At 32.7% G+C, this 12,659-nt stretch overlaps 1 long non-coding RNA gene across 1 annotated transcript in view; it reads left to right on the top strand.

The window, feature by feature from the left end:
* Positions 1 to 1,773, top strand: part of LOC125171888 (uncharacterized) — a 44,080-nt gene extending 42,307 nt beyond the window's left edge. The window contains exon 4 of the long non-coding RNA XR_007154477.1: positions 1,706 to 1,773. This is a non-coding gene — a long non-coding RNA (uncharacterized LOC125171888). The remainder of the gene's footprint in view (positions 1 to 1,705) is intronic.
* The last annotated feature ends 10,886 nt before the right edge of the window (positions 1,774 to 12,659 follow it).

The following is a 12,659-nucleotide window of genomic DNA, read 5'->3' as shown; positions in this document are numbered from 1 at the left end:
TGCTAGTCTTAACATACCATTTTATTAGAACCTAGTTGAACATCTGATTCTAATTATGTATTTGTTACTAATTTGGGAGCAAATATATTAGTTTTTAAGACTGAAGTAGGAGATACATGCAATAAGATTATTAAATTATGAAAGAGATTTAGAGAATTTATTGATTTCTTACCATCCTGAAATTTTTCAAGCCACAGCTGTAACTCGGTACTCGATTGTTAGGTGAAGTGCAGTGGCTACTCAAGTGCTATGTAATGTAACCCCCATGCCGGGATCTCATGAGTCTCTCCATACCTATACCTAATGTAGAAATTTGACTAAATTTATACAATATGGCTTTTTAAAATTCAGTAGTTTTTCATTGTTAGAAACACTCATTCTGTAATTTCTTTTTTTTTTTAATTTTTTTTTCAACGTTTATTTATTTTTGGGACAGAGAGAGACAGAGCATGAACGGTGGAGGGGCAGAGAGAGAGGGAGACACAGAATCGGAAACAGGCTCCAGGCTCTGAGCCATCAGCCCAGAGCCTGACGCGGGGCTCGAACTCACGGACCGCGAGATCGTGACCTGGCTGAAGTCGGACACCTAACCGACTGCGCCACCCAGGCGCCCCTGTAATTTCTTTAAAGGCTAATTCTTTTTAAGGCATTGAACTGTCATTCCTACTGTCTTTAATGAATTGACAAGTGATTTTGTTAGAGACAAAATGGTGTTAGGTCACCTAACTGCTTTAGCAAGTACTTTAAAATCTCAGTTTTCTAAGAGAGGCTCTATTTGATTCTTTCCTCTCATAGTTTTTCTTTTATATCTATATCAGCTGCTTCTTTTATTAACACAAATTGGTCGGTCCACAATTCCTTATGAACATAATAAGACTGCAAAATAAATATGTAATTATTAGAATATAAGAATTAAAATTATTAAAATTAAACAATTTAACATAATCTTGTATGAGAAAGAAATTTTAAAATTCTTTAAGGTATACATTGTGCTTTTGTATTTAGTATACCACAGCATATACTTCTATGAAATTCCAAATAATAAAATTCTTTCTTGATAATTAAATATGATAAAGATTAAGATAGCTTGGATAAATCATTATATACAGTAACTAAATTTATGAAGACTGAGAGCCTTATGAAATGTATATAAACAACTCCCAAATATCATTATCATATGATTTGGATTATTGATTATATACTTTGACTTATTTTACAAATCAGAAAATCCCGTGGTATGTTTCTACGGTAACATGATTTTACCACATTATAGACAGAGTTAAGCTTTGTTAGATTCTGCAGTAAAATTGATGTTTATCTGTATTCTTTTGATGTAAAACTTTGTTTCCTGTGTTTCTTTTCAAAACTTAAGCAGCAAACTAATAGAATTTTCACTGAGCATAACTTGTTTCCAGAAGGACCATAAAGCAGTTGTAACTAAATGACCTGACTGAGGACACTTTATGGCAAAGCTGTAGAGTATTTTGTTTAAATTTGTAACTTAGCTAACAAGGAAACAGAACTATTGGGGAAAGATCTGAAGTCTTTATATAATCTTAAATAATTAAAATGTATATATCTTGTATGTTTTTCCCTAGGTGTATATCTCAAAATATAGACATAGTCTCAAGGACTCTCTTAAGTATTTGTAAATGTTAGTGAACCTCTTTTTCTGAAGCTAATTTGACAAATGTCTTTATTTTAGGAAAAGAAAAGAAAGAGATTGGAATGCTTTGGACTTCTTTGATATCCTACCTTAACATTTCCTCTCCAAGTTTTATATATTAAAGTAAATATAATAACCAAATTAAAATATTTCAGTGTTCTTTCTTATCACCAATACGTTAGTATTTTCATTGACCTTGATTTTGTAATTGTCCCATAATGTCACCATTATAATTTATAAAATCTAAAAATTAATTATCCATGTTTATTAAATTCCTAGAATAAAGTTAGTTCTTTTACTTGAGATATTTTAAGTTGATTGTGGCATATGATGTTTTAAAAACGAGCAAACAAAAAAATAAAAAAAACTATTTGGTTAATGTTATGTGGTATTCACAAACTTTGGTTACTCTGACTTGCTTTAGGTGAGTGATTATTGAGAATTTATTATAAAAATACTCAATTTCCTTATGTGGCCTTTGATTAAATATATATGGCTACAGATTAGCTGAATACTTGTCAAAATAAATTATAAGCTGAAGCTTCATTATCATTTGTAGTTTAAACATAACAAATCTGATACAGTGTTACTTCATAATTTTGATGCTCTTTGCAGTAAATTTGATATAGAACAGTTGCTAAAGAAACCCTGTTCAGATGTGTGACCATTTTTATGGAAAACATCTGGGGTAATTATAATTAGTTCAGGATGTGTATTGTTTAAAAATAATCTTGAATTCATGAAGAAAGAAGTGTATCTTTTCCACAATGACTAGAATGATCCAAGTTAGTATAAAAAATTCTCTAAGTTATTGGTAGCTGTTCTTACAGTATAATTTTAGAGTATTCCAAAAGGAAATGAGGAGTAACTTTTATGTAAAATGCCAAATTGGCACTTTACACCTGTTAGTGTGTTTCGTTTAGAACAGCTGTGTCTTTTATTATCAGTAAACAGATGCAGAAAGTAATGGAATGTTTTAAAGCAATATGTTAATCCTGTCTTCCACTACTGAACTGTCTCACAATATAGTGATTAAATATTGACTGTGCAGCTGTTACTTACAATTATAGAATTTCTTAGTTAATTTCTCCTTCCCAGGCCCAAATGAGATCTAATTTCTAATCTTCAAGTATTCATAATGTAGTTTGTTTATCACAATTTGATTTCTAAAGATCAGTTCAGTTTGACTGTTAAGGAGACTGATTCATAGATTCATATGTTTATAAAATTCTTACTCTCTCTCTGAATTGACTAATATTCTAGGTAGCATAAATAATTTTTAAAAGTTTTTTTAAATAAATTGTTGAATATGAAGATGATTATTAAATAAGTAGCAATTTTTTTTAATTTTATGCTTGAAAATTGCCATCAATAAGCTAAAAAGGAAATTATGGTTCTTTTATCAGATATAAATGGAGCAGAGTACATAATACTTTCTTAGAATAATGACCATATTCATGCAAAATCACCCTGAAAATTATTTCAGTTCTAGTGACCCTTTTGTAGTTTGTGTTTTAATCCTTACATCTTACCTTGTCAGAAAAGATATTTTAGATGCCACAATAGTAATTATCACTTTTACACTTAAGCAGTTGTATTAGGTAAGATTGTTTTATTATTATTAATAACATTAATTTTACTCTTAATGTCTGAAAGTATTTATTTATGCAAAGAATTTTATATATATTATGTATTCTTGCCACTTTTTGTAGATGAGGAAATTCTACTGTAGAGATATGATGTAAATTGATCAAATCTTACAGCTGGGAAGTGGTGGAGACTGGATTTAAACCCAGGCATTTTCACCCTCAGGCCTCTCGTTCTTAACAACTTTGCATTTTGCCTGCCTTTAGCATCTAACACTAGCATTATATAGAAGGGAAATTATGTGCAAAGTAAACTTTGGTTCCTTTCTTTGAAGCCACTCTGTGTGTACTCCAAAGTGATAGTTATCTCATTTAGTCCTCTTGCCTAAAAAGAAGACATAACTAAAACATGCATGGAAAGAGGAAGAGTTCCAGTTTTTGGTTTCTTACCACACGATGACTGTGTCAGTGCTAGTGAACATCATGAGGAGTGTCACAGGTATTGTGACATAGTCTACACTAGAAAAGATTTACAAATACCTCCTTATGATTTTACTCTAATTGGACTAGTTTGTGAAGACAACTCCAACAATCTGATCCCCTTCCCAAAAAGGAAACTTTATTTGGTTCAAGAGATTTTAAAAAGCAGCATGATATAATTTATACCTATGTTATATTATTTATGCCTTACCCCAGAAGTATCAGCTATTATTAAACTTTATTAAATGACTGTTCCCTGTGAGATATTATTACTAACCACTTCTATACTTGTAGTTTATTTTTGTCATTTGTCGTAAGAAGTACCCCATATTATAGTATGAAGAAACTGACACTCAGTGGACTTAAATTAATTGGTCAAGATCAAGGCTAGCAAATGCTGTTTGTATGCAGTTGATTAAAAAAAAAAACTCTAGAAATCTAAAAGTGTCCCGCTAATTACTTTTGTAGAGAGTTTTAAGATTTCCATTTCTAACAGATGGTTACTTCAGTGTAGTTTCCCTTGACACTGATGAGAATGCTTATAAGATTAACTAGGATCAGCAATGTCATGAGGTATTGCTGGAAGAAACTTAATATAATAGAGGCCCATTATAAGGTGGTTTTTAAGGGGAAAAATGTTCTTGCATAAAAGTCTGAAATATGAGAAGAAGCATAGACATATCTTTTTGCCTACAGGACTATGAAATATCATTTTTTATGTTGTCAGTTTTAAATGAATATTTTACATATTTTGCTAAATTTAATCAGTTATGCTATATTCAACATTCGTAATTTATTCAAATTATTTTTTATTTGTTTCCATCAAAATTAATTATCCAACACAGAGAATAAAAGATAATAAAATTATCATTTTATATAGTACAAAGATTTCTTAGGCAGAAGTATTTTGTCGTTTGTTTTTTTTATTTCTTGAAGTGAACATTTATTTTGAGATAATTGTAGATTTACATGTAGTTTTAAGTAATAATACTACCAGAGAGTGTAACTTTTACCCAGTTCCCATCAATTATAGCATGTTGCGAAACTATATAGTACAATATCCTACCTAGAACAATTGATGTTAAAACAGTCAAGATACAGAACATTTCCATCACTATAAGGATCCCTCATGTTAACCTGACACAGCCACAGCTACTTCGTTTCCCACTGCCTTCCTGTAACCCTACAACAAACAGCTAATCTGTTCTCCATTTCTGCAGTTTTGTCATTTAAAGAATGTTATATAAATGGAATCATACAGTATGTAACCTTTTGGGAATGTCCCCCCCCCCACACACACACACACAGCATAACCCAGCATCCGGATTCATCCAGATGAGTTGTTGCATGTATCAGTAGTTTGTTACTTTTTATTGCTGACTAGTATTCCGTAATATGGATGTGCCACTGTGATTGTTTAACCTTTCACCCATTGAAGGACGTCTGGGTTGTTTCCAAAACAATGTAAAATCTGGTTTATTCAATGGCACTGAAGTTTTATAGCTTTATATTTTACACTTAAACCCATGATTGATTTTGATTTAATTTTTGTATGAGGTGTGAAACTTAGATAAATTCTTTTCTGGTGGGAGTCAGGGGGTGTTAATGGACACCAAATTGGTCCAGCATCATTTGTTGAAACAGCTATCTTTGCTTCATGGAATTGTTTTTACATTTTAGTCAAAAATCAGTTGTGCACATTTGTATGATGTGTTTCTTGGTTCTTATTTGTATTCCATTGATCTATCTGTGTATCCCTCATCTAATATCATAACGTCCTGATTACTGTGTCTATATAATGCCTTGAAAATGGGCATTCTATTCCTCTCACTTTATTTTTACAAAGTTGTTTTAGTTTTTCTAGTTTCTTTACTCTTCATAAAAATTTTAGAATAATCTATAAAAATTCCTGCTGGGATTTTTGATAGGAACTGAATTAAGTTTGAATATCAGTGTGGAGACTATTGAAATCGCTGCTATATCGTGTCTTCTAATACATGAATACAGTGTGTTTCTGCATTTTTAGGATTTTTATCTCTTATCACCATTTTGTATTTTCAGCATGCAAGTACTGTATGTCTTGTTAGATTTATAACTTGTTAGGCTTATACATTTTTCTTGAATGGTTATAAAAGGTACTGTACTTTTTACATTTTGTGTCTATGTGGTTATCTCTAGTATATAGTAGTACAGTTGGTTTTTGTGTGTTTATCTTATATCCTGCAACCTTGCTGAAATTATTCTGTAAGTTTTTTGTGGCTTCCTTGGGCTTTTCTATGTAGACAATCATATCATCTGGAAATAGAGACAGTTTTCTTTCTTTCTAGTTTCTGTGCATTTTGTTTTTTCTACCATTCCACCGGCTATGTTAAATAGAAGTAGTGTAGAGAAGACATTCCTTTACTTGTTCCCTGTCTTAGGGATTTCTCACTAAGTTTCTCCCTTCTGTTTTATCATTGACTGTAATGTGGGCTGTAGGTTTTTGTATATATTCTGTCAAGTTGAAGAAGCTCCTTCTATTCGCATTTTTCTGAGTTTTTTTAAATTATAAAATGAGTATTGAATTTTGCCAAATGTTTTTTATGCATTGACCATTATGATCTAGTGATTTTTCTTTATCTTGTTAATAATGAAGGAATAAATTGATTTTCAAATATTGAACCAGACTTGTATCCCTGGAATAAACCTCATTGATCATAGAGAAAAAAACCTTTTTATATATTGCTGAATTCTATTTACTAATACTTTAAGGATGTTTGCATCTATACTCATGAGGGATAGTGGTCTGTAGTTTTCTTTCAGTATACTGTTTTTTATTTTGGTGTCAGGCTATTATTAACTTCATTAAATAAATTGTAAAGTGTTCCATCCTCTTCTCTTTTCTGGAAAAGGTTGTGCAGAGTTTGTGTCAATTCTCATTTAAACATTTGGTAGACTCCTGCGCCAGGAGATTTATTACATTTGGAGTTTTTTAAATGATGGGTTATTCAGTCTAAGGTAATTATGATTATGTTGATATTATCTATTTCATATTATGAGTTATGGTAGTTTGTGTTTTTTGAGATATTGCACCATTTTATCCAAATTGTCAGATTTGTGTGGGCAGGGTTCTTTGTAATATTTTCTTATTATCCTTTTGATGCTTGCAGGTCTGTTATGACATCACTATTTCATTTTGGATATTGGTAATTTTTGTCTTTGTCTATTTTGTCTATTTTTGCTTTGTCAGTTTTGTAAGAGGTTAGTCAGTTCTATTGTTCTTTTTGAAGAACCAGCTCACAATTTCTTTCATTTTTCTCTATAGGTTTTCAACTTTTTATATCATTGATTTCTTATCTTTATTATATCCTTCCTTCTGCTTGCTTTGGATTTATTTTGATTTTTTTTCTGGGATCTTGAAGTGAGAACAGATTATTGATAAGAGACTTTTCATATAAATATATTTAATGGGTAAAATTTTTGCTTTCAGTACCTTTTTATCTGAGTCATGCATATTTTGATGTGTTTTATTCCCACTTTATTCAGTTCAATGTATTTTTTTTAATTATGTTCAGACTTGTCTTTGACTTATGGATTATTTAGGAGTATGTTTTGTTGTTTGTAGGTGTTTGAAGATATTCCCATTATCCTTCTGATATTTGATTTCTAGTTAGATTCCATGGTGATCAGAGAACATACTCTATTATATTTCAATTATTTTAAATTTGTTGAGGTTTGTTTTACAGCCCAAGGTATAGTCTATGTTGGTATATGTTCTATGGGCATTTGAATAGAGTGTGTATTCTACTTTTAGGAGTGGAGTATTCTGTAAATGTTTGTTAGATCTTGTTTATTGATTGTGTTGTTCAGATCTTATATCATTCCTAATTTTCTGTCTAGTTCTATCAATTGTTGAGAGAGGGGTATTGGAATCTCCAACTGTAATTGTGGGTTGTCTGTTTCCTCTATTCTATCAGCTTTTACCTCAAATATTGCAGCTTTGCTGTTTGGTGTGTACACATTTCAGATTGCTATATTGTCTTAATGGATTGACTCTTTTTCATCATATAATGTCACTGTTTGTATCTAGTAATTTTCTGCAGTCTACTAGAGCCACACTTGCTTTCTATTGATTTATGTTTGCATTATACATATTTTCTATCCTTTTATTTTCATCCTGATTATATTACTATATTTGAAGTCGTATTTCTTTATATATATATATATATATATATATATATATATATACATACACATATATACACATATACACATATATATACACTTTTTTTTGAGAGAGAGAGATCACATGCATGTGTGTGCAAGTAAGGGAGGGGAAGAGAGAGAGGGAGGGAGAGAATCTTAAGCAGGTTTCATGCTCAGTGCAGAGCCTGATGTGGAGCTCAGTCTTACAAACCTGAGTTCATGACCTGAGCTGAAATCAAGAGTTGGACGCTTAACCAACTAAGCCATCCTGGCACCCCTGAAGTTAAATTTGTTTTAGACAGCCACTGTCTAATTATGAATATATTGGACCTAAGTCTGCCTCTTTTTTCTGTTTAATGTGTTTTTTCATTTTTATTTTATTTTCTCTGATTTTCTCTAGGTCACCTGAACATTTTTTAGAATTTTGATTTATCTTTAGTGTTTTTGAGTTTCTCTTTGTATAGTTTTTTAGAGGTTGCTCTAGCTGTTGCTGTACACACACACACACACACACACACACACACACCCAACTGCTCTTGTCATTTTACCAGTTCAAGTATAGAAGCTTTATTTCTCTTCTGTTATTTTATCTTTTCCCATTTATAATATAATTGTTTGAAGTATTGCTCTACATACATTTAGAGACATAGTAGTTAATATGATAATTTTTACTTCAGCTGTCAACTATAATTTAGAAACTCAAGAAGAGAAGTAAAGCATAGTGTATTTACCCATATTTTTTGCTTACTGTATTCTTTCTTCCTTCTTGATATTCCAAGATTTCTTCTTTTATTATTCCCTTTTTGTTTAGAGGATTTCCTGTAGCTTTTTTATACAGCGGGTCTGTTGATGACAAATTCTGCTAGTTTTTCTTCATCTAGGAATGTTTTAACTAATCTGTCATTTCTGAAGGAATTTTAATGGATATAGAATTTTGGGTTAACAATTCTTTACTTGTAGCTCTTGAAAAATGTTATCCCACTTCCCTCTAGGCTCCATGGTTTCTAATGAAAAATCTACTGTCATCTGAATTGTTTCTTGCTACTTTCAAGATTTTTTTCTTTGTCATTAGTTTCAGAAGTCTGACAATGATATGTATTGGTACAGATTTATTTGGGTTTATGTTTGGGGGCTTACCTTGAATATGTAAGTATATGTCTTTTGCATTTCCTAACTAGGGTGCTTGGGTGGCTCAGTCAGTTGCAACTTTTAATTGGAAGTAATGTTACACTTACAAAAATTTGCAAAAGTAGTACAAAGAATTCTATACCCTTTACTCAGATGCTCCAAATATTAACATTTTACCACATTTGATTTAGCATTCTCTGTTACCTTTCTCTGAAACGCTATGAACCATTTAAGCTGCACACATAATGCCCCTTAACCTCTAAAAATTTTACTATATATTTCTGAAAATTAAGGACAGTCTTGAAAACTTAATACAATTATCACAATCAGTAAATTAACATTGATACAGTATCATTGTCTAATCTATATACTTGTGCTTTCCAATATGATAACCACTAGCCATGTGTGGCTACTTAAATTAATTAGACATTGGTTCCTCAGTCACACTACTTAACATTTCAAGCACTTGGCAGTTCAGTGGCTATTGTATTGGAAAGCATAGATTTAGACCATTTTCATCATTGCATAAAGTTCTACTAGACAGTTACGGTCTAGAGATTCTAATTGTGCCGCTTGTTCCACTAATGCCCTTTACAGCAAAATAAAAAGAGTTCCAAATTTAGCTACACATCCTACTGCTCTTACTTTGGTTCAGGATCCCTTATTATATTCAGTTTTGAGAAGAGGTTTCATATAATTAGCATTATTTCCTTTTTTTTAAATCAATTCTTTTTTTCTTTCAGTTTTATTGAGATATAATTGACATACAGCACTAAGGTGTGCAGCATGACTTTTCTATATTATGAAATTATTGCCACAATAAGTTTAGTTAATATCCATCATCTCATATAGATATTAAAAAAATAAAAGGAAAAATATTTTTTCCTTGTGATGAGAACTCTTGGGGTCTACCGTCTTAGCAACTTTCATATATACCATGCAGCAGTGTTAACTACTGTAATGCGCATCCCTTATCTATCTTATAATTTGAAGTTTGTCCCTTTTAACCCCCACTTTCATTCAATTCCCCTACTTCTACCCCTGCTAACCACAAATCTGATCTCTTTTTCTGAGTTTGGGTTTTGTTTGTTTTTTAGATTCTACATATAAGTGAAATCATGCAGTATTTGTCTTTCTTTGACTTGTTTCACTTAACATAACACCCTTAAATTCCATTCATGTTGTCAAAAATGGCAGGATTTCCTTCTTTTTTATGGCTGATTAGTATTCCATCACACACACACACACACACACACACACACACACACACATAGACACACACACACTATATTTTCTTTGCCTATTCATCTGTTGATAGATGTTTAGGTTGTTTTCATGTCTTCACTATTATAAATAATGCTGCAGTGAACATGGAGATGCAGATATCCTTTCGAATCATCAATTCCAAACACACCTTTTTTTTTTTAATATTTTAACATTCTGGAAATCAGGAGTATCTTACAATGAATAGTGAATTACAATCCCTGTATGTCAAGCATCTGTTCTCATGTATTTATACTTGTGGAAACATGCAGGAATTTACCCAAACTAACTCATATCAACATCACTTTGGTTGGGTTATATGTACTGTTGATATTACATTTGTTAAGTTCAGTTGTCATTAAAAAAGATTTCAAAAATATTATACCATTATTTGCCATTGAAATGAAAAAAAATTATTTTATTTGCAAAAAGCCCAGAGCAGCAAGGCATAAATTTAAAAAATTTCTTTTAATGTTTATTTATTTTTGAGAGAGAAAGACAGAGTGTGAGCAAGGGAGGGGCAGAGAGAGGGAGACAGAAAATCCGAAGCAGGCTCCAGGCTCTGAACTGTCAGCATAGAGCCCAATGCAGGGATTGAACTCACAAACGGTGAGATCATGACCTGAGGTGAAGTCGGACACTTAACCAACTCAGCCACCCAGGCGCCCCAAGGCATAAATGTTTTATATTAATGAAGGTTTAAATTCTTCTTGTAGGATAAAGAAGTGCCAGCATCAGAACTTGCATAATGGGTGCCAATGGTTTGGGAATTCCCAGAGACAATAGTTGAGCATTAACCAGTGCAGCATTAGAAACTCTAATGCTTAGAGTTAGATGAGCAAACATCTCTTGATTTCAGCTCAGGTCATGACCCCACGGTTCATGGGATTGACCCCAACTTGGGTTCTATGCTGACAGTGTGCAACCTGTTTGGGATTCTCTCTCTCTTCCTCTCACTTTGCCCCTCACCTGCTCGTGTGCTCTCTTTCTCAAAATAAATAAATAAACATTTAAAAAAAAACCCTCTAGGTGACACAAAGGATGATAATGTTTAGAAAAACCTGCAGCAGCAAGAACCAGTATATGAAATTGGTATAGCTACCAAGAAGAATATTTACCCAACTTCCTCTTTGTATGTTATCATGGGGAATCATAGACAAAAAAGAAATTCCCAAAGAGCAAAGATAGGCCCCTAGAGGAGGGTGGTGATAGTAATTCTCCCCATCAGCAAAATCAGGGCAGTCAGTCTTTTCAAGGAATTTAATCTACTGTCAGGGGTAGGAGTCTTTGCAATATCTACTAAGTGGGTTTAACAGCTGATACAGATCAATGACTGTTAGTGTTTCTAATTCTTCCTTTTTCCAAATAAGAGTTTCATTATGGTTATCCTTTCCCACATCACCATTGGATGTTGGCCGAGAGGGAACAGATAATTTGTCTTTTTTTTTACAGATATATATAGACTATTAGGAGGCACAGTTACTAAATTTTATTCCTCTTTCTTCCATAATAACAGAGCCATAACTAAGATATGGTTGCCTGGCCTGGACTAGATTTCCCAGTCTTCCTTGCAGCAAAGCCATGGTCATGTGACAAAGATTTCACCAATGGAATGTGAGCAGAAGAGATGTAACTTCAGATTCTTTTGCTTAAAAGAATTTCCCTGGCCCTGAGATTTTATTTAAAAAAAATTTTTTTTTTATTTTTTTTAATGGTTACTTATTTTTGAGAGAAAGAGACAGAGGATGTGCAGGGGAGGGGCAGACAGAGAGGGAGACACAGAATCGGAAGCAGGCTCCAGGCTTCAAGCTGTCAGCCCAGAGCCTGATGCAGGGCTCGAACTCATGAACCGTGAGATCATGACCTGAGGTCCAACCATGAAGTTGGACGCTTAACTGACTGAGCCACCCAGGCATCCCTATTTTTTTAAAAATTTTAGTGTTCATTTATTTTTGAGAGATCAAGTGCAAGTGGGGGAGGGGCAGAGAGAGAGTGGGACAGAGAATCTGAAGTGGGCTCTGCTGCTTGAACTCACAAACTGTGTGATCCTGACCTGAGCCAAAGTTGGATGCTTAACCGACTGAGCCACCCAGGCACCCCTGAGATTTTATTATTATTATTGGGTTTATTTAAAATCAATCAAAAACGACAGTTCACCCATTTCTCCCAGTCCCCACCCCCTGACGCTGTCAACTACCAATCTGTTCTTTGTATGTATTATATTAGATTCCATATAAAGGAGAGATCATACAGTATTTGTCTTTGACTTATTTCACTTAGCATAATGGCCTTGAGGTCCATCCATGTTGTTGCAAATGGCAAGATTTCATTCTCTTTTATGGATGAATAAT

The sequence above is a fragment of the Prionailurus viverrinus genome, chromosome C1, assembly GCF_022837055.1.
Source record: "Prionailurus viverrinus isolate Anna chromosome C1, UM_Priviv_1.0, whole genome shotgun sequence".
In the NCBI taxonomy this organism is placed as follows: domain Eukaryota; kingdom Metazoa; phylum Chordata; class Mammalia; order Carnivora; family Felidae; genus Prionailurus; species Prionailurus viverrinus.
The sequence above is the reverse complement of the archived record's forward strand: the minus strand, read 5'-3'. Positions and strand labels throughout refer to the sequence as shown.